General features: G+C 41.3%; 2 pseudogenes; both read right to left on the bottom strand.

Moving 5' to 3' along the window:
- Nucleotides 1-3,492: 3,492 nt before the first annotated feature.
- LOC124971500 (F-box/WD repeat-containing protein 7-like) lies at nucleotides 3,493-12,885 on the bottom strand (annotated as a pseudogene).
- Nucleotides 12,886-20,021: 7,136 nt separating this feature from the next.
- On the bottom strand, nucleotides 20,022-20,570 carry LOC124971838 (60S ribosomal protein L17-like; annotated as a pseudogene).
- Between the last annotated feature and the right edge of the window lie 427 nt (nucleotides 20,571-20,997).

Here is a 20,997-nt window from a genome sequence, read left to right as displayed (position 1 = left end):
ACTTTGGCTCATCTGAAGCAGCTTTGTTGGATATGGACATGTGCGAATGGGTCAAGTAGGTTGTATTGAGCTGTCCCTTAGGCAGATATTCACTAGGATTTGTTTGCATAAATCAGATTTGTGGAAGTGGGAGAATTAGAAACAGTTAAAGGTATCTAAGCCCTGTTTCTGGCATGAACAAATTCAACTGAAATTAGAAATGGAAGTCAAAATGACCTAAAATTATAAGAATTCACCATGTTCTTTTTCATGGAAGCTGTACCATATTTAATTCTTACCACCTATGCATAAAAGTCCCAATTTCTAACCCTAAACCGGTATGATCAAGTTACTCAAATGTGCATCTACTTTCCGCATAGATTTTATATGTGTCTTTGGGGTTTTTTTGTTGTTGTTTTATTGAACTTTAGGTTCATATGAGACTCATATCAAAGAAACAGCCTGGCCTGTGGTATGTGCCCTCAACCTTTCCTTCAGCCCTGTGGGATGGGTACTAGATCAAAAACTTAAGCCTGGAACTCCTTAGAAAGTCATTCAAGAGGTTATATGTCGGATTGGAATTGGAGAAAGTCGTTGAAGACACCATTCTTTTATCAGTTAAGCGAGCAATCTGGGAAATATTGGGTACCTTCAATATCCTTTCAACTGACCTGGTTCTTGATTTTAAGTGGAATGTATGTCTCATTACTACCAGTACTGTGTATGAATCAAAGGGAATAAGGAGTGTCCCAGCAAGACCAGGTCTGGCATCATGGCCTTATTATACACCAGTGGCTAGTGGATACATGCGAGTTTGCTTAATATTTTTGGGCCTGTGAAACAAGGCAGTCACAGGGTTTTTTGTTTGTTTGTTTGTTTGTTTACTTAAAAGGTACAATTTTCAGGTCCCGAACCACTCACTAGTTTATATAATAAATGTGAAGATGGAACCATTTGCTGACCAGGGTGTTCAGTGCTCCGATGTTTGCAGTAAGTTTGGGCATTTTCATTATTCTTTGGGTCCTATCCTTTATTAGCGACATCCTAGCTGAAGGATGGAAAGTAGCAAAAACCCATTAATCTCCATCATATATCATGGTGAGCAGTGCTGTTCACTTAGTCACAGATTCCCATTACTGGTCACTCTGTTCATCCCAAAGGGATTATCTGGTACTCAAAGGTTCTGTGTGACAGGGTGGCTCAGGTACCATTTTGGTTTCTGACAAGCAACTGAAGCCAGAAGCCATCTTTTCCTCCTGTTGGAACTTATCAGAGGGTACAAATTTGGCTCTGCCTATCTTAAGCAGGCCTTGGTAGCCATGAAAAGGTGTTACTACTTCCATGACCCACAGCATAATGACCAAGTGGTTATAGAGGATTCCAGGCTCAGGGTGTGTCAGAGCCTGTTTCCAAGAGAGCCCAGTTTTATGCTGCTTTAATGACATATGAGATCAAAAGGGGGAAGAGTTCTTTCACAGGATGCCCTGGAACAATTAATGGGCGTCATGAGTGGACCAATGATTACTATATACACAAAAGAGGTTGACAAATTACTGTGAAGAAAAATTTCCCCCTTTCTTTTTTGCTTTATCTTTTTTTAAAAAGTATTTTTATTTTTAGTTATACATGGCAGTAGAATGTATTTTTTCAGAACACATGTAAAGCATACCTTGTTCTATTTAGGTTCCCACTCTTGTGGTCATATATCATGTGGAGTTACACTGGTCGTGTATAGAAATACAAGACTAGGAAAGGTGTATCGAGTCAATTCTACTGTCTTTCCTATCCCCTTCCTCCTTCCCTTCCCTTCATTCCCTTTGTCTAATCTAATGGGTTTCTCTCATTCCACTCCCATACCTCCTTCTTTTGGGGTTAGCATCCACAAATCAGACAACATTGGACCTTTGGCTTTTTTGGATTGGCTTATTTCACTTAGCATGATATTTTCCAGTTTCATCCATTTACTGGCAAATTCCATAATTTCATTCTTCTTTATGGCTGAGTAATATTCCATTGTGTATGTGTATACCACATTGTCTTTATCCCTTCATCCATTGAATGACACCTAGTTTGTTTCCATAGCTTGGCTATTGTGAGTTGAGCTGTAAACAAGAATGTCGCTGCGTCAGTGTAGTATGCTATTTTTAAGTCCTTTGGGTGTAGACTGAGGAGTGGAATAACTGGGTCAAATGGTGGTTCCATTCCAGGTTTTCTAAGGAATCGCTAATACTGCTTTCCAGAGTGGTTCACCAATTGGCAGTCCTACCAACAATGTATGAGAGTACGTTTCTCCTCACATCCTCGTTAACATTTGTTACATATATTCTTTTTTTTTTTTTTTTTTTGCGGTGTTGGGGATTGAACCCAGGGCCTTGTGCAAGGCAAGCACTCTACCAACTGAGCTGTCTCCCCAGCCCCCTGTTACTTGTATTCTTTATAACTGTCATCCTAATGTGGTGAGATGGAATCTCAGTGTAGTTCTAATTTGCATTTCTCTAATTGCTAGGGTGAACATTTTTTCATGTACTTTTTTGACCATTCATATTTCTTCTTCTGTAAAGTGTTTGTTCAGTTCCTTTGATTGGGTTATTTATTTTTCTGGTGTTAAGTTTTGTTTTTTTTTTTTTTTAAACCAATAATTTTATTCATTTTTATTTATTTTTTAATGTGGTGCTGAGGATCGAACCCAGTGCCTCATGCATGCTAGGCAAGTGCTCTACCACTGAGCCACAACTCCAGCCCCTGGTGTTAAGTTTTTTGAGTTCTTTTTATATCCTGGGAATTAATGCCTTATGAGGTACTGGTGGCATCTTTTTGTTGTTAATACACGAACTGGAATGACTTGATTTTGATTCCAGAAATTTTCTGGACTAGGTATTTCAAATATGAGAATTTGTATAAGAGAATATCTTAAAAATCTGAAATACCAAATAGTATTCTTTTCAACCATTATTTTCTTATGCATTCATTACATGCCTAACTAGTCAAGCAGCCAGATGGTGAAATTAATTAATTAACGTTACTGTGGTAGATAAGATATAATCACTTCTTGTGTTTATTATTTAGAAGAATAATTAGGAAAGTGCTTAGTCATGCCAACTAGTTTGCTAAACATGATTCATATGCATTAGTTCACAGGAAGAGAAAAATCAATTTAATATTACTATCTTAAGTCATAATATTCATAATATCCAAGGCTTGGTTGCAACCAATCCTCCTAGAAGACAGTCAGAGAACTTAAATACTAGTAAAATCTAGTGATTGAGATTTGAGTATGCTGAGCCACACACAGGCATGGCACTGATGAGAAGCAGCTACATCAAGTCTTACTAGGGTATCGGTGAATAATTAGTGCAGTTCTTAATTTAAAATATCTTACAAGCATTGCATTTTAGGAAAACAGCACATTCCAAATCCCACAAACCCAAACATAAATGAGAAAGGGAGAATGATCTTACTAATTAACAAGCAACAAAAAATGTAAATGCACACAAAAGAAGCATTTGACTTTTATTTATTACACTGAAAAATGGTATACCTTATTTCTATAGCAATTTATTGAGATGTTACATAAGATTCACCATTTCAACGTGGACACCTCAGTGGTTCCCAGCACACCCACCCTACCATACAAACATTACCCCTATCCAATTCCAGAACACTTCCATCACCCAGGAAATCATATACCAATTTAAGAAGTTAGTCCCAATCATTCCCTCTTCTCATTGCCTAGCAACCAATTAACTGCTTTCTTTCTCTGAGTTTGCCCATTCTGGACATTTTGTATATACACAGAATCACCACATGACCTTTTCTGTCCTTTCATTCAGTTAGCAAATTGTTTCCAAGATTCATTTATAGCACAGTATGTACCCTTACTTCAGCCTTTTGTTTTGTGCACAGTTTGTTAACTTGATTTATTACTTTCATTCATTTGGCATATGGTTTGTATGTGTCCATTTAAAAATTTTTTATTGGTGCATTATAATTATACATATTGGATTTGTCATACATATGCATCCCCAAAACGTAATAGTATAATTCATTCTCTTTTAGGACTAAATAATATCTTACATTTTGTAGCAGTTAAGTAAAACATTTAAGTAGTGTATGTCACCTGTAACATTTTTGGCCATTTCCTGTAGACCTGTAGATTGTTGGACAGATAGAATCTGGCAGTGTACTTACCATTGGACATTGGCTGCTGTCAGGTCCCCCAAAATTATTGGTGTTGTTGAACATAGCATAAAGTCCATTGGTACTCATATATTCTGTGATTCTGCATTGTTTCTTTCTCAAAGAAAAGGAGGAGACTTAAGAACCATGGTCCAAGTTTCTTTTCATTTTTGTTGTTTTTGTATAGAATAGGGAGTAGAGTGGTAGATGGGCAGGTCCACAATATTCTTGGAATTGGTGACAGTGTTATTAAGTGTGTGCTCATCTTCTCCTCTACTGCCACCAGACTGATCCAAATCACTCTGCCGATCCATTTCCTCTTACTGTTCATTCCCCTCATATTTTTACTTGCATGTTTTGCATCTTCCTCTTATTCTTGGTTTCCCAAGTCCTTCTCTACTGAAATAAATGGATTATTATCTTCTTCCACTTGTGCTTGCTAGTAATCATTTTGGTCTCCAGTTCAAGGTTGTGCTCCCAAAATTTCATCCTTCCTTGCAGTGCGTTCCTTCCTCTTGTCTTAGTTGTTGCTCTTGCTGCTGCTGCTGCTGCTGCTGCTGCTGCTGCTGCTGCTGTTGTTGCTGCTGCTGTTGCTGCTGCTGCTGGTGTTCCTCCTGTACCACAGGGTTCATGTGGTCCTTGTGCACCTGGCTTGAGGAAGGGTTCTCTGAGTTCCTCCAGTTGATTGTCTTTTGCTACCCACACAGAACAGTTTCTGATTCATTTCCAAAAGTCAGCCTGCTAATTCTTGCATGTTACCTAGATGATCATAAGATGCAGAAGGTTAATATTCCCGTATTTAGGTAACGTTTTAAAAATCTTGCTGATGGTGGAGAATGCTTTATAGAAAAGCCTGGCTAAAAATTGGGTTGGTTCCTTTCCACTGAGGCAGCAGCTACCAAAGGGTTATATGAGTAATTGAGGCAGAAGTGGTGCTAATGTGACTTAACCAGGGGCCACTGTGGTCTCTAGAATGCTGCTGTTGAATAGAAGCCAGGGCTGTACTCACCTCTTCTTTTTCTCTTCCTGGGTCTCTTCAGAGTTTGGGTTTGGCCCTTCCAGGGCAGCATGTCACGATTTTGTTTTTATAAAGTTTTCTCTGTGCAGAAGCTAGGGCTTGCCTCCTGGACCCCCTCTCCACTACCTCACAGTACTAAGGGCTGGGATGGGCATAGGAGCTGGGAGAACTTCCTGAGGTTTAGAGAAGAGCCAGGGGGCCTGTGACTAGCCAAGGGAGAAGATCCCTGAGGGAACTGCAGGGAAGGGCCAGCCCTGCTTGTCCTGCCACCCCAGTGCTGCTTCACAGTTGGGACTCTTCACCACTGGTGAGGGGTGGCTGCTGAGCCTGTGGCAAGGTTCAGGCACTCCAAGGAGATGCTATGACCCCCGGGGGAATGGCGGAAGCAGTGGAGAGGCAGGGGTCGTGACACCGCCTCCACTCCTGGGACCCTCATATGTCTGGTGACTGAGACCCACCGCTTCCCTACACCTTAGGAATCCTTCACCCTATGCCCGATGTTGGGGCAGAAATTTCACCCCCTGCTAGCGTCCACTCACCAACAAGCAGATTCCCAGTTCTGGCCGGCGGTATACAGCTCCCTGCCCTTAACAACTCCAGCTCACAGGCAGGCTCGGTCTTTGTGTATCCAGCTAAGCTAAGGCTTGAGCAGGCGAGGCAGATCCTGCTGGTCCAGGTTGGCAGCGTGGTCCCTGCTGGGGCTGGATCTCTGATGCTCCCTCCCTCTCACTCTCACCCCAGGAGGGTGTTCCAGGCAGCAGAGAGTCAGGAGAAACCAAAAGACTCACCTCGGTACAGCTTTCCCTGTTCCAGCAGTTGTGGCTGCCACTTGGATTCCTCTCTCTACACCTTGTGGATCCTTTGCCTCCGAAATCCCAGTCCGGGATGGCAGTAGCAGCTTCCCTGGTCCCCCGCTTCGGGCTCTGGCTTGTGCACAAGCATGAGGAGCCACCGCTTCTGAGAAGGAGAGCTGGGGAGAAGAGGGCGGCCGCGGCTCCCGCTGGTCCAGTATAGCAGCGCTGAGGTGTCCACTGCTCTCGGATGCTCCCTCGCTGTCGTTCTCTCAGCAGTGGTGGCCATAGCAGTGGCAGCTGAATAGCAGCTGAGCTCGCTGCCTCCCTGGCTGGGTGTTGGCAGCAGAGGTCAGTGCTGGGGCTGGATCTCTCTGATGCTCCCTCCCTCTCTCAAGAGCCTCAGCTCAGCCCCGCCCAGCTCTGCTGAGCTCTGCTAGCTGCCTCCCTGGCTGCCTGCACCGTGCACCGCGAGGGGAGGGCTGGGGGAGGGGGGTGCGGCGCCTACCTATGACGCAAGTCACCCGCGACAGCTCTCCTCTCCGGCCCTTTGCCTTCCGCCTACAAGTACATTTTAAGTAAGGGATATGTTGTATCTGAGATATGGAAATACTAAAAAATTGGATTTATATGCACTTAGTGTGTGTGTGTGTGTGTCAGATGAACCTGCCTGGAAGAGGATGTCGTTAACGTTGTATCTAGATTCCTGGAGAAAGGTAGATGTCATCCTGTTCTAAATTCAGGGACCACGTGTGATTGATTCATTGCGGCTGATGTACCTCACTGCCAGCCTAGAAGAGGTCCCTTTGGAGGTAGAAGAAGAGTGTAGTTGAAAGGCTGTTCAAATAGGCACTAAACCAAACAGGTTAGCCAAATGTGTACTTTTGATCAAATGGCAGCAGTGATTTTAACAATATTGAATATTGTTTAGGGAGGACTTGATAGATGGAATCACAGTAGTAAAGTTTTGGTAAAGCACCATAAAGCAACTTTTATTTCTTTTCTGAAAAACTTTTATTGTGGTGCATTATAGTTATATATGATAGTGGGGTTCAGTTTCACATAATCATACGTGCATGGAATGTAGTTTGCTCCATTTTAGTCCCAGGTGCTCCCTCTTTCCCTTCTCTACCTTTTATTTGTTTTACTTGCTTATTATGTGGGATTTAAGAATAGACCAAATTGGCCTGTGAAATGTGAAAACAGACAGTATACTCAATTCCTTCTTAATTAGCTCTATATAAGACTTTATGCTCAAAAGCCCTGTATTAACTTACATAGAGTCATTGAACTGTTTGAAGTGAGTATTCATGAGATCCCATTTTATCAAGGTAATTTGTAGGTGCCCAGACTTTTTCCATTATATTGTTGATGTCAGAGCCTATATGATCAGTATAGAAAATTTTAAAACAGTGAGTATTATGAGTACAGAAAACTTAGGAAAGACAGCCACAGCCATTTTTCTGTGTATTATATTTAGTTACCTCTTTAAGATTAGAAGCTGCATAATTTAAAAATTTCGTTGGATCCCGAGGTATAACTATTTGGAGCCCCAGTATGATTAGCTGTAAGGAAATCCCACGACACCACGCCGGACACGGGAAATAAGGGAATTTCTTAAGCAATCAGAGTGTCTCCCTGCAGGGTAAGAGAGAAAATGAGAGGAAAATAGAAAGGAAAAGAAAGGGCCAGCCCTAGAGAGAGTGGAAAGCCAGGAGGATAGAGAAAAGTGAGTAGGACAGAAAGAAGAATGAAAAAAGATGGCGGGGAAGCTACAGTAAAACAGTTGAATTCCGCGGGGCTAACTGGGGACCAATATTGGAGAAGGATACTTGCAAGCTGACTGATGAACCAATAGCTAGCCAGGATGTTCACAGATTGACAAGTGGTAGGGAGGCGGGCAAAATGGCTGTACCTGATGGGCGGGGGAGCAGCTTTATACATTACATTAGCCCCATGAATTTTTGTCAATTGGTGTAGTTTACCAGTAGTGTTAAATTGTAACCTGTGTTGTACAGACAGTAAATCGGCATTTTCTTTTCCCCTTTTTCTTACATAAATAAATCTTTTATATGTAAACTAGTACATAAATTTTGAATATTCCGTTGGACCAAACTAGGTTAGTTTGTTTTATTTCAGTTATGATTTGTTCCTTCCAGAAAGCAATTTGTCATGTTTATATTAAAATTCTTTTACATATATATAATTTTTGCCCTTTTTCTTTTTTTCCAGTGTTTATGACTTAAGTAATGTTAAGTAATCTAGTCCCAGTGTTGCGTTCTCTACACGTGGTGATCGCTAAGTACTAAAAGTTCAGCGTTTCTCTTATTTTTCTGTTTGTTTTAAGGGTAGCTGACTTAACTGACAGCCTTTTTTCCTCTTAACATTTTTAAATGTATTTTAGGATTTTACCTGGCTGAAGTTTTCATTTTGTGTTTCTTTTTCTAATTGAGAAAAGGAAAAGAGGCAAGGGGAAAGGACCTGGTGACACTGGACAGTAGCCTTTCCCTGGGGGGTCCACCACCTGCAAGACATTCCATTCCTTTTCCCCCCACTCCCTCATCTTTGCAGTAAAGACTTTAAAATGCCTTATATTTCTGTGCAGCTAAAACATTTCCCCCTTGTGTTTGGATGTTTCCTTAGCCATTCCTGTTGTTTAAGGAGCACCAGTTGTGAGCATTTCTAGTGGTCTGTGGTCCCCTTCATATGCAGCCATGCCCTCTTCTAGGACCACCCAATTGACTACATTTGGGTTTGCAACAGCCCCAGGTGTGCAATGACAGCTGAGTCATTTGCCAAGGTCACAGCAGGGAGTCCCTAGCACTGAAAAGAGCCCAATGAGAAGGAATGTGCATTTCCATTTCTTTATTTTGCAAACCTCTCCTGGGAGGGGTGACAATGAGATATCCCTGCCTTTTAATTGAAGTCCTTTGCCTTGCATACCAGGTGTTTGCACATAGGGGGATGGGTGAGGGGATGAAAAGCAGATGAAACAAATCATAATGCCACTGTAAGGGGATAGGTGGAAGCGTGTCTCCAGTAAAGGGGAACCCCTCTCCACCTGAAAATTCTGACCTGTGTCCAATTGATTTCTGCCAAGATAGCCATTCTGTAGGAGACCCGTGGACAGGAGGACAATTCGATTGTGGCATTTCAGTCAGGCAAGACACTGAGGAAGCAGCAGAAACACACAGAATCAAACACACACACGTGAACTAAAAGGAGCATTTTTTAAAATTGTTTTGAAATCCTAAAGAGAAGAGGTCAGCAGTCATTGCAGGGACTTTGCTATATGCAGAGCCTAACGTGCACCACTGTACAATTTTTATGGGTGTTTGTTCATTTCGTTTTCTTGATGGAAGTTTTGATTCAAATGAGTCTAACATCATAGATGCTGAGGCCTGACCTGTGGGCCTGTGACTGTTCACATAGAGTGTGAACCCCAATTACTATTCACTCTGTTAATCCCAAAGTATTTTCTAGTACTGAAGTTTTGTGTGGCCCCAGGTGGTTCAGGCAGTATTATAACATCTGACAAGGGTCTGAGGCTAGGGAAAGCCACCCACTTTTCCTCTTGCAGTCTATCAGACGGTACATATTTGACTCTGTTTTGACTTAGTCAGGCCTGAATAGCCATGAAAAGTTGTGGGTTGCTATTTCTATTAGCTAATGCATAAAGGAAAGTGGGTATGAAGGGTCTTAGACTTAGGGTGAGAGTGACCTGTATTTTTTACGTGTTGAGCAATGTTTTCCATTCACAGTTTGGATATGTATCTAGTAACTTCCTAGAGTTCCATGTGGCCCCTGTTGTGAATGGTGTCCTCTGTGGATCCCATTGGTCCCATTTGGAGGCAACCGTCTCCCATACCAGTGTGTTATTTGACCTCATCTTGTTTGGGAAGGGCCCCAAACCCCCCTGAACACTAAGCCAGGGCTCATTGGCAGGCATTTTAACTTTCTTCACTTTGTTAACCTCCTCAGGAGTGGTGTTGTTAGGGGGGCAAGTTGGGAGTACAATGAAATATCTTGGCCTTTTGAATCATTAAGTCCTTTGTTAGTGCAGACCAAGGGTTAGATCCACAGAGGTATGGGGCATGGGATGAAGAGCTACAGAATCACGAGAAGCAGTCACACAGGGTCATTTGTCACCATGGAGGTGTATCATTTCCCTAGTGAATGGTGTGCATCAATCTTGTCGGGCTGAAAATTCTAGCTCAAATGTTGGCTCTCCCATTCAGTGTGTGGTCAGAGTTCACTCTGTCCTTACAATCTGCTAACCCTTGCACTGGCCCCTTGGTAGATGTTACTACATTCTGCCTCTTGGTTATAAGGCATTGGAGCTCAGCAGAGGCCTTTACAATATGGTACATTAACTCAGATTAGTAGTTACTGTAAGAAAAATGTGGCTCAGTTAGGGTCCCAGGGCAGCTCAGACCCTTGAATCCAGGGGAGCAAGCACTCTGGGGTACCCAGTCTGAGTCGCGGTCCAGTGACAGTACCCAGAAAGCCACTCCAGACAAGGAGACTAACACCAAAGATTTTTTTTTTTTTTTTTTTTGGGTGCTGGGGATGGAACCCAGGGCCTTGTGCTTACAAGCAAGCACTCTACCAACTGAGCTATCTCCCCAGCCCCCAAAGATTTTATTAGGTGGACGACCAGAGCATCTACTCGGGACTGGGAAAGAAAGAGAGAGAGAGAAAATGGCACAGGAACTTCTCCTAAGTAGTGTAATTTCTTGGGCTAACAACAGACCAATGACTGAGAAGGGAACTCGCTGGCTGACTAGTATACCAATAACTAGCTAGGATGTTCACAGAGTGCCAATCTGGGTTGTAAGATGGGAGGGAGAGAAATCGCTGCAGCGTAAAGGGTCGGGGAGCAGCTTTATATTATAGTTACTATTCAGGCGAATAATTGGTGACCATGGTCACCACTCTTGTGGCAGACTGGCGTTTGGTGGGCCCTGAGGATAACTAAGAGTTTTTAGAATCCACCCAATTTATTCAGGAAATTTGAGTAACACTTTATGCAGACAATAGGCAGCAATGCACATTAGCACAGATTGATGAACAAACCTTGGTGCCTTCCCAAATGGTGTTAGTTGGGAGAACCTGGTAGTAAGCCAGGAGCAATCTAAAGACATTTTGTAATGTCCCTTATTGTCATATACAAACACCCTCCTTGATATCCCAGATGCTCTATTTGCCTCTAACTTGTTCTTGAGATCTCTCTCTCTGGAGAGGGTCCAGAGCTTCTGACTCTTCCTTAATGGGCTCCAGCACATGTGGTTTGGCAGGTGTTCTTGTCTGACCTGTGTTCGGTTTATAATTACCAGGATCACCACTATGAAGAAGAGCCCTGATCAGGAGGAGAGTTGGATTAGGTGTGTTAATCAGACAAGACACAGGGGAGGCAACACAGAAAGACTTACGCACATACACCTGAAATAACAGAAATCAGTTTTTATTACTTCCAAAACCTAGACAAATGAGCTTTTGTGCCAACAGGAAGAAGTCATTAGTCTGGGTCACACAAGCTCAGCCAGTGTGTGGGGAACAAAAGAGAGAGAGCAAGAGGGTCATGATGGTAAAACCTTTGTTGAAACCTGGGTTCCTTACCCAGATTTTTTTGTTTATTTGTTTATTTTATTTTATTTTTTTGTACCAAGGATTGAACTTAGGGACACTCAAGTACTGAGCCACATCCCTAGCCCCTTTTTATATTTTATTTATGGACAGTGTCTCACTAAGTTTTTTAGGTCCTTGCTAAGTTGCTGAGGCTGGCTTTGAACTTGAAATCCTCCTGCCTCAGCCTCCTGAGCTGCTGGGATTACAGGCATTTGCCACCATGCCCAGCTCCCAGGTAACTTTCTTGAAGGGAGTTCTAATTCATAGTTTTAAAGCAAGCTTTGTGGAGGCCACTAGGAGTGGAGGTGGTCACTCTGGCATATCTGTGCTATTGTGGCATGGTGTGGGTCATGTAGATTGAGTTGTCGCTTAGGGAAAGTTCATAGAATGTGGAAGCATCAAGCAGATTTCTGGAATGAACTGATTGAGGAACTGTGAGGAAGTAAAGATTTGGAAACTGTTTTACGAGTAATGATGCCCAGTTTCTAGTATTACAAAGTTCAAGTCATATTTAAAATGGATGCTCATGGAACACAAAATTAGAAGAATTTACTACATTGTTTTCCATAGCAGCTGCACTATTTTTCATTCCTCTAAGCTGTGGACAAGATTTCCTTTTGCCCTATGTCTTTGCTGATACTTGTTAATTTCTCTTCTCTTTTTTCATTTTTTTTTTTTCTTTGCATACTTGACACCCTATTGTGTGTGGGGTGATCTCTCATTAAGGTTCTCTTTTGCCTTTCCCTGACAAGTGTTAGTATCTTTTCATGTGTTTTTTGGGCATGGGTATATCTTCTTTGAAGAAATGTCATGTTGAGTCCTTCCTCCATTTTTTTTTTTTTTTACTTCCTTTTTTAATTGGTGTGCTGGGTATTGAGGCCCAGGGCTTCCTGCACACTAGGCAAGTGCTTTACCCCTGAGCCACATCCCGAACCTCCCACACACACCTTGCTTTCTCCTTTTCTTTTCTTTTTCTTTTTCTTTTTTTGGTACTGGTGTTTGAACTCAGGAGCACTCGACCATTGAGCCACATCCCCAGCCCTATTTTGTATTTTATTTAGAGACAGGGTCTCACTGAGTTGCTTAGGACCTCACTGTTGCTGAGGCTGGCTTTGAATTCACAGTCCTCCTACCTCAGCCTCCCAAACCTCTGGGATCACAGGCAGGCGCCATTGTGCCCAGTGCCTTCTCATTTTTAATCAAATTTCCTTGTCATTGATTTATAAGAATTCTTCATATATTTTTTATATTAACCCTTGATTGGATTTATGCTTACCGATCATTTTCTCCCATTTTCTAGGTTGCCTTTTCATTCTGTTGATTCCTTTAATGCACAGAAGTTTTAAATTTTATTTTAGATCTACATAGATACTTTAGTTCTGTTGCCTGTTTCTCAATATTATGTTAAAGAAAGCATTACCAAGTCAAATTTCATGAAGTGTTTCCCAATATTTTCTTCTTAGAGTTTATACTTTTAGCTGTTACATTTAGATCCTTGATCCATTTTGAGTAGTTTTTTTTTTTTTTTAATATACTGTGAGCTAGGGATCCAACATTGTTCTTGTATATGGATACCCAGTTTTCCAAAAGCATTTGAAAGGACTTTCCTTCCCCCCGTTTTATGGTCTTGGACTCTTGTCAAAAATCCTTTGACCATATATGTCAGAGTTTGTTCCTGAGCCCTCTACTTTATTCTATTAACCTACATGTGTGTCTTTGTATTTACATTTTATATAATAAGCTTTAATCTTTAAAGGCCTTGTTCTAACTTACATAGTGCTATATTAACTATTTCTCTGGGGTCATTTTGGGTCCCATTGTATACATTATAATGTGTATGCCTCAGTGATTTAAATTTAATTTATTATTCTTTGTGTTGTAGTACCTAGGCCCCCTTTAGGATATTTTAGGGCAATGGGTACTGTGATTGACTGAGAAATTTAAACAACTCTACTATTTAGTCTGGTTTTGCAGTGCTGTGACCAAAATATTCAAGAAGAACAATTTAGAAAAGGACAAGTTTATTTTGGCCCATGGTATCAGAGCTCTCAGTCCATACACATCCAACTCCACTGATCTGGGCCCAAGGTAAGGTCTTCATGAGGAAGGGTGTAGGGGTGGAAGCTTCTCCCTTCATGGCAGCCAGGAAACAGGGAGGGGAGGGGCTGCAGGGAAGATGTACCCTTCCAGGGCATTCCTCCAGTGACCCACCACCTCCAGCCATGCTCCACCTGCCTACAGTTACCCCCCAGTCAGTTCATTCAAACTAGGATGGACTAATTAGGTTACAGCTCTCACATTCCAATCATTTCACCTCTGAATATTCCTACAATAACACAAGAGTTTTATGGAGACACCTCATATCCAAATCATAATATCCACAGTTAGAGTGAGGCATATGTATTTTTCTTCTCAGTTACGTTCAGTTGCTTTTCTTTCTCTCTCTTTCTCTCCCCGTTTTTGTTTTTTTTTTTTTTTGGTACCAGGGATTGAACCCAGGGGCACTTGACCACTGAGCGACATCCTCATATCGGCAATATCAGCAGCCCTTTTTATTTTTATTTTCTTAATTTTGGGGGGGGGTGGTACCAGGAATTGAACCCAGGAGCACTCAAATACTGAAGCACATCCCCAGCCCTGTTTTGTATTTCATTTAGAGATAGGGTCTACACTGAGTTGCTTAGTGCCTTACTGTTGCTGAGACTGACTTTGAACTTGCCATCCTCCTGCCTCCGTCTCCCAAGCTGCTGGGATTATAGGTGTGTGCCACCGCACCTAGCTTCCTTTTTATTTTTTGAGACATGGTCTTGCTATGTTGCTGAGGTTGGCGTTGAACATGCAGTCCTCCTGCTTGAATTGTTTTTCTTATATTTGTAGAGATTATTTAAACATGGTGTGATATATTTCCTGATCCAAGAATTGATCAAGTCTATACACTTTTGTCAATTGGTGCATTTGTCAACACTCAAGTTATTTCAAAACCGATACTGTTATTATATATGATTTGTTGTATGAATCTGGAGTATATATGTTTTAATACATGAATTTGTATATGCAGTTGGGTCAAATTCTGGATCTTTGTGTGTGCTTGTGTATGTGTATAAAGAATATTAAAATATACAATGAGCATCATCACAGGATCCAATCAAGTAAGTCAGTTCAGACAGGCACTTGAGGAAAACCCTGCACTCAAGGTGTGAATTTAGGGTTGAAATCCACAGCAAGACCCAGCAGACGCAACAAATGGCATTTGTAACCACAGTACAGGTGTGCAGCACCAGAAGCAGCAGCATGGGAATATACCACCGTGACCTGTTGAGTCAGGCTTGCAGTATTATTTAGCCCAGAGAACTCTAGTGGTATGTCCTTCCAGTGTAAGTTGGAATCACCTTGTTTACTTTACCAATTCTTTCATAAAATAGGTTTAGTCTCTCTTTAGGTATAATGATTCCACACAATTGAGATAATTGCCATTCAAAAGACAGTTTGTAAATCCCCAAGTGGTGAAAGATACCTGTAATACCAGTGGCTGGGGAGGCTGAGGCAGGAGAATCGCAAGTTCAAACCCAGCCTAAGCAACTCAGTGAGACCCAATCTCTAAATAAAATACAAAAAAAGGGCTGGGGTGTGGCTTAGTGGTTACGTGTCCCTGAATTCAATTCCCTGGTACCAAAATAAATAAATAAATAAATAAATAGATAGATAGATAGATAGATAAATAAAAGACAGTTTGTTTTATGCACAGTTGTCAGGAGGAAAGGGCATAGATGTCTTGGTGGATCACATGGAAAGCACCAAGGTCTGTCAGAAGGTAAAACTGAAAGGGGAAAATGTGGGCAAAGAGCTTTTAGTGTGCTCTCCCAGGAAAGAAACAGTAGAGGCAGAGTAAGCAGACTGAGGACTAGATAGTTTTAAATGATTTTTATCAGGCTCTAGGGCATAAGATGAACTGAGAGGGGGAAGTGTGGTCAAGGACTTTTATTGTGTTCTCCTTAGAGAAGGACAGGCAGGGTAAGTGGCTAGTTTTAGTAATTTTATCAGGCTCTAGGGCATAAGGGCTGTCCCTGGTTGTCTGATACCTGGCCTGGGGTGATTAGGTCAGGTAAATAGTGACCCAGAGTGTGAAAGACCTATAAAGGAGGTGGCTTGCGTGTTAGGTACTGGAGTGGTTGCCTTGCATATGAAAGCCTGTCACAGGCCAGTGTTTAGTATCCCTAGGAACTGGGTAGCCCCCGGGAGGGGAAAATTCTCCAAGGTCTGAACACCTGAGACTAAAGCATCAGGGAGGGAAAAAATTAAAAAAAGGAGAAAGAGACAAGATTCATACAATTGGCCCTGTGTTGTTTTAACACCATGTTAAAGAAATATTGAGGTGATGATAGAGCAGACTATTATGAATGAAAGCATAGATCCCCCTAAACTGTCTAGAAATCATTTTATTGTGAGAGTGGAAAAGAGGAGTTCAAGTAGAAGAAGGAAATCTTTGTGGGCCATACATACCATGTTTCCCATTATACTGCACAGGCAAGAAAATGGATCTGAAATTTATGGGGTCTCTAACAGTATCTTGTTTGATTTTTAAAGCTTGTGAAAATGTTACACATATATGCAGACACACATATTTACATATTACAACAATGACTTGCATTTCTCTGGTCAGGGAGGGAGGTGTGGCAGTAATTTCACTAGAGGGGATTAAGTGATAAGTTGGTGAAGTATATCAAATGGTTAGGGGTATTCATGTATGGCCAAGAGGATGGGTGGTTGGGGTGGTTGTAGTAGTCATGGTCAAAGATATAGGGAAGGAGGTCATGGTGAAAAGTTAGGGGCTTGAGTAGCAGAAGGCACAAGCGGGTGAATGGTCTGTTTCCCAACGGCTGGCTCAGATTCTTCCTGAGGACAGGAATATCCATTAATTAATTAATTAATTTATTTATTTTTTGCGGTGCTAGGGATCGAACCCAGGGCCTTGTGCTTGCAAGGCAAGCACTCTACCAACTGAGCTATCTCCCCAGCCTCCATTAATTTTTGAATGGCACAAATAAAGGTAAGCTCTCATCATTCTCCTTCTGGGCATGGAAATAAAAAGTGTAAATTTTGGCAGAGCAAAGAGAATATCAAGATCATGGTCTAATCAAACATCAAGCTAAGGAAACATCACAGAATCTGTAATATCAAAGTGAGAAAATAATTCAATGTTATGTGTCCAATTTGTGCCTTAGAAAAGGCAATTCATGGACCTGGTTGGGGATTGGCGAGTGAAGTTGTCTCTGATGAAGGGTGCAAAGTCATCTTCAGTAGTGAGATACTGGGTTTGAGTGATGTCATCTGTGACATTGGACTTGCAAAAAATATCCTTCCCAAGTATATACCCAGTCTTATTAAGGGAGATCTCCTTTTTGTGGCTCCATGATGTTATAATAAGTTTGAGCTGCTAGTATAATATGAAGGAAAGGTTTGTGTTTGGAAGCTTGACTTGTATGAATTGCATATACATATACATATTTTTCTTTTCTCTCTTCTGATGCCTTAAAGTCTTTGTGCTGACCTTGGAGGATTTACTCCTCCTTGAGCAAATCCCTCTCCAGTGCCTGTAACACAAGCCACCCCCTTTATTGATATCTCACAGTGTGGGCCACTACCATTCATCTGCCCTACTCTTTTAATTCAAGGGGTTTGTGGGTACACAGCTAGCAAAGGTGATGTTGGTATCCATCCTGGAGCTTAACTGGGCCAGTTACATCCATACATACAGGTGGCTGCATCTTAAATTTTCTCTAATACTCCAAGGTTTTTTCCAGATAGCAGTGAAAGGAGTTGTTTGCAAACAGGATTTAAATCACAGGATCTGATTTGGGTAATTAGTTAAATAGTGTGTCAGGTGATTCTGCCTAGCCCTCTATTAGGCTAACTACTATGGGCCCTTTGCCTCAATTGTTGCTGTTTGGTGATAGGCAATCACGTAAGGTTTTGGGTTGTAGGGCTTATATAAGCTAAATTTGATAGCATAAGAGCCTCAGCATTTGTCATATTGGGTTAAAATATTGGGTTACATGGGAAAAATAAACCTCTGGATTGTAAACTTGTGAAAGCATCCAGAACAACCTACAGAAATCAGAACAAGTGGTAACAGAATGGTTGGGAACCGCAATTGACAAGATTTTTGTTGGTGCGGTGGAAGTTTAGGCCAAAATGGGTCCCAATCCAGATGAGCAAGTGCCTGGCCCAAGAGGCACTGTATGGTTCATGGGTCCTAGAAGATAATCCATCTTCAATTGAGCCTGTAGTCCTTATTGGGATAGGGGTAAAATAGAATTTATAAAAGAAGGTAGAAACCATATTAAAGTTCATATATAATGAGTTTTCATATACATAAAGGTAAGACACTGCTCCCCCTCCCCTGTGCACCTTTAAATACAGGATAGGGTGATGGAAAAGTATTTAACATTGGTGTGAGGTGTGATGTAGACAATAGTCCTTCAGTTTTGAAAGATGAAAAACTGCCAGGCATGGTGGTGCATGCCTATAATCCCAGTGACTCAAGAGGCTGAGGCAGGAGGATTGCAAGTTCAAGGACAGCCTCAGCAAGTTAGCAAGACCTTGTCTCAAAATAAAAAGAAAAAACGAAACAAAGATGAAGGACTAGAGCTTATAGGAGATCCACTCAAGGAGCCATTTGCCTACTGGAATTTGTGAGAAACCTCTTTGAGGGTACTATCATGCCTTGCAACTTAACCAGCTATTTGGGACCTATCAAGAACCTTGAGGGCCTGGGGGTATGGTTCAGTGGTGGAACACTTGCCTAGCACGTGTGGGGCTATGGATTCGCTCTTCAGCACCACAGTAAGAAAATAAATTAAATTATGTCCATCTACAACTAAAAAAATATATTTAAAAAAAAAGAATCTTGAAAGTTCTATCAAGTGACTTTTAAAACACTTTTTTTTTTTTTTTTTTTTGGTGCTGGGAAATGAACCGAGGTCCTCACACATACACATGCTTGGCCATCATGGCTTTATCACTGAAATACATCCTATCCCCTATTGAATGCCTTTTCAAGAGCCCAGCATTGTGTATTCTGAGAAGTGAAATGTGTGACTTGATTACTACCAGTAATGTCTAACTCTGAAGGGGATAGAGTGTCCAGGTGGTAAGGGTAGTGGTATACAACTGTAATCCCAGTTACTCAGGACACTGAAGCAGGAGGATCTGCAAGTTAGAGGCCACCCTGGAAAACATAACAAGACCCTATTTCAAAAAGAAAAAGAAAAGAAAGAAAACGGGCTATGTATGTAGCTCAGCTTTTAGAGCATTAGCCTAGCATATGAGAGGCCCTGGGTTAATCCTCAGTACCAGAGGGATGGAGGGGTGTTAGCACGGGGCGTATCCTGGTGAGGCTTGTTTTATGGCCTTAGCATTTGTGGAGCCTTGTATGTTTTTGCTTTCTATCGGGTGTATCCTTGAGCTATGATATTTTCTGAGTTCTCAAAAATGAGACACCTCTTAGGCAATGACTGAATGGTTTTTAATACATTTAAAGATGCACTCGATCCCCAGCACCCAAAAAAAAAAAAAAAAGATGTAGCCATTTGTTGGTCAGATGAGACACAAAAGAGAAACAAAACAAAATCACATGAAATAAGTTCTGTGATTTAAATATAAAAATTTTAAATTGTTTTTATTAAAATTTTTTTTAATTTTTACAGACTGCATTTGATTCATCGTACACAAATGGGGTACAGCTTTTCATTTCTATGGTTGTACACAATGTAGATTCATACCATTTATGTAATCATACATATACATAGGGTAATACTGTCTGTTTCATTCTACTCTCTTTCTATCCCCCACCCCCCACCCCATTTTCCTCCACACCATCCAACATTCCTTCATTCTTCTCTTCTCCTCCCCACCCCTCCCCGTTATATATCGTCATCCATTTATCAGAGAAAACATTAGTGCTTGGCCTATTTCACTTAACATGATATTTTCCAACTTCATCCATTTACCAGCAAATACCATAATTTTATTCTGCTTTATGACTGAGTAATATTCCACTGTGTATATATACCACAGTTTCTTTATTCATTCATCTACAGAAGGACATCTCGGTTGGTTACACAATCTAGCTATTGTGAATTGAGCTGCTATGAACTTTGATGTGGCTGCATCACTGTACTATGCTGATTTTAAGTTTTTTGGGTATAAACCAAGGAGTGGGATAGCTGGGTCAAATGGTGGGTCCATTCCAGATCTTCTGAGGAATCTCCATACTACTTTCCAGAGTGGCTGTACCAATTTGCAACTCCATCAGCAATGTATGAGTTATTTTAATTTTTAATTTAATTTGACTGGAGATTGAATCCAGGAGCACTTTACCACTGAGCTGCTTCCCTGGTCCCTCACTTTTCAATATTTATTTTTCTTTATTATTCCCATGCTGTAAGATTTTGTTTCAGTTTCTTCCGGGATATTTTTTCTTGTGTGCAGCCTCCTCTTTTGGTTTAGGAATAATTTGTTCCTTTCCAGTTAGGATCATCTCAATGGCAGGGGAACGCACGTATAGGTTAATCCAACCATGAGCTCTATAAGTAAGGTGGCACATCTTGGGTGCTTTGTTCACGTGGATATGTCCAATTACCAGAGAATCTACATCTAAATCCTTGCGTTCAGCATCCCTCTCTGCAAAGAATGCAGAGCATATGCAGCAAAAAATAAGCACTTTTTGGGCCACCAACCCTGTGTCCAGCCCCACTGTTTGGCCTGGGCATGCTTCCCAAATCCATCATTGTAACACAGGAATGGTATACATTGCTTCTTTAAAGTGACATCTTTCAGATACTTGGAGGCTTTTTGTATATGCATACCTTTGATGGCCTATACATTTTCAGGAATGTTCTTAAAGCAAACACAAAGATCTGAACCTCTTGATTTGTATGTTTTTGTGGGTTTTCTGAGTCAAGAGGGTAGTGAACCATTTTGACAGATCACCTCAGGTCACTTACAGGAAAAACATTCCCAGGACCTTTTATGTTTTTAAAAAATTTTGAAACAGGTTCTCACTAAGTTGCAGAGGCTGGCCTCCAATTTGCAATCCTCCTGCCTCAACCTCTGAGTTCCCTGGGGAGTATATATGTGCATCACTGCACGTGGCTTAATTATATATCCGATTGGCAAATAATACCTTTATGTATGTATAGGGCACAATATATGTTTTACTACTTGATACATCATGAATCCTAGAAAAGACAGCAGGCACCTTACCAGGTTAACAGGAATGGACCAATTGCCAGGGATGTACACAAAAACTAGCATGTGGGTCCTAAGTGCTAAAGTCATCATTGGAATTAAGGATATTGCCCAAGATTTCCAAAGGGGAATTGTAATTGCTGAATTAAAAGCAAG

The sequence above is a fragment of the Sciurus carolinensis genome, chromosome X (genome assembly GCF_902686445.1).
Source record: "Sciurus carolinensis chromosome X, mSciCar1.2, whole genome shotgun sequence".
Taxonomy (NCBI): domain Eukaryota; kingdom Metazoa; phylum Chordata; class Mammalia; order Rodentia; family Sciuridae; genus Sciurus; species Sciurus carolinensis.
The sequence above is the reverse complement of the archived record's forward strand: the minus strand, read 5'-3'. Positions and strand labels throughout refer to the sequence as shown.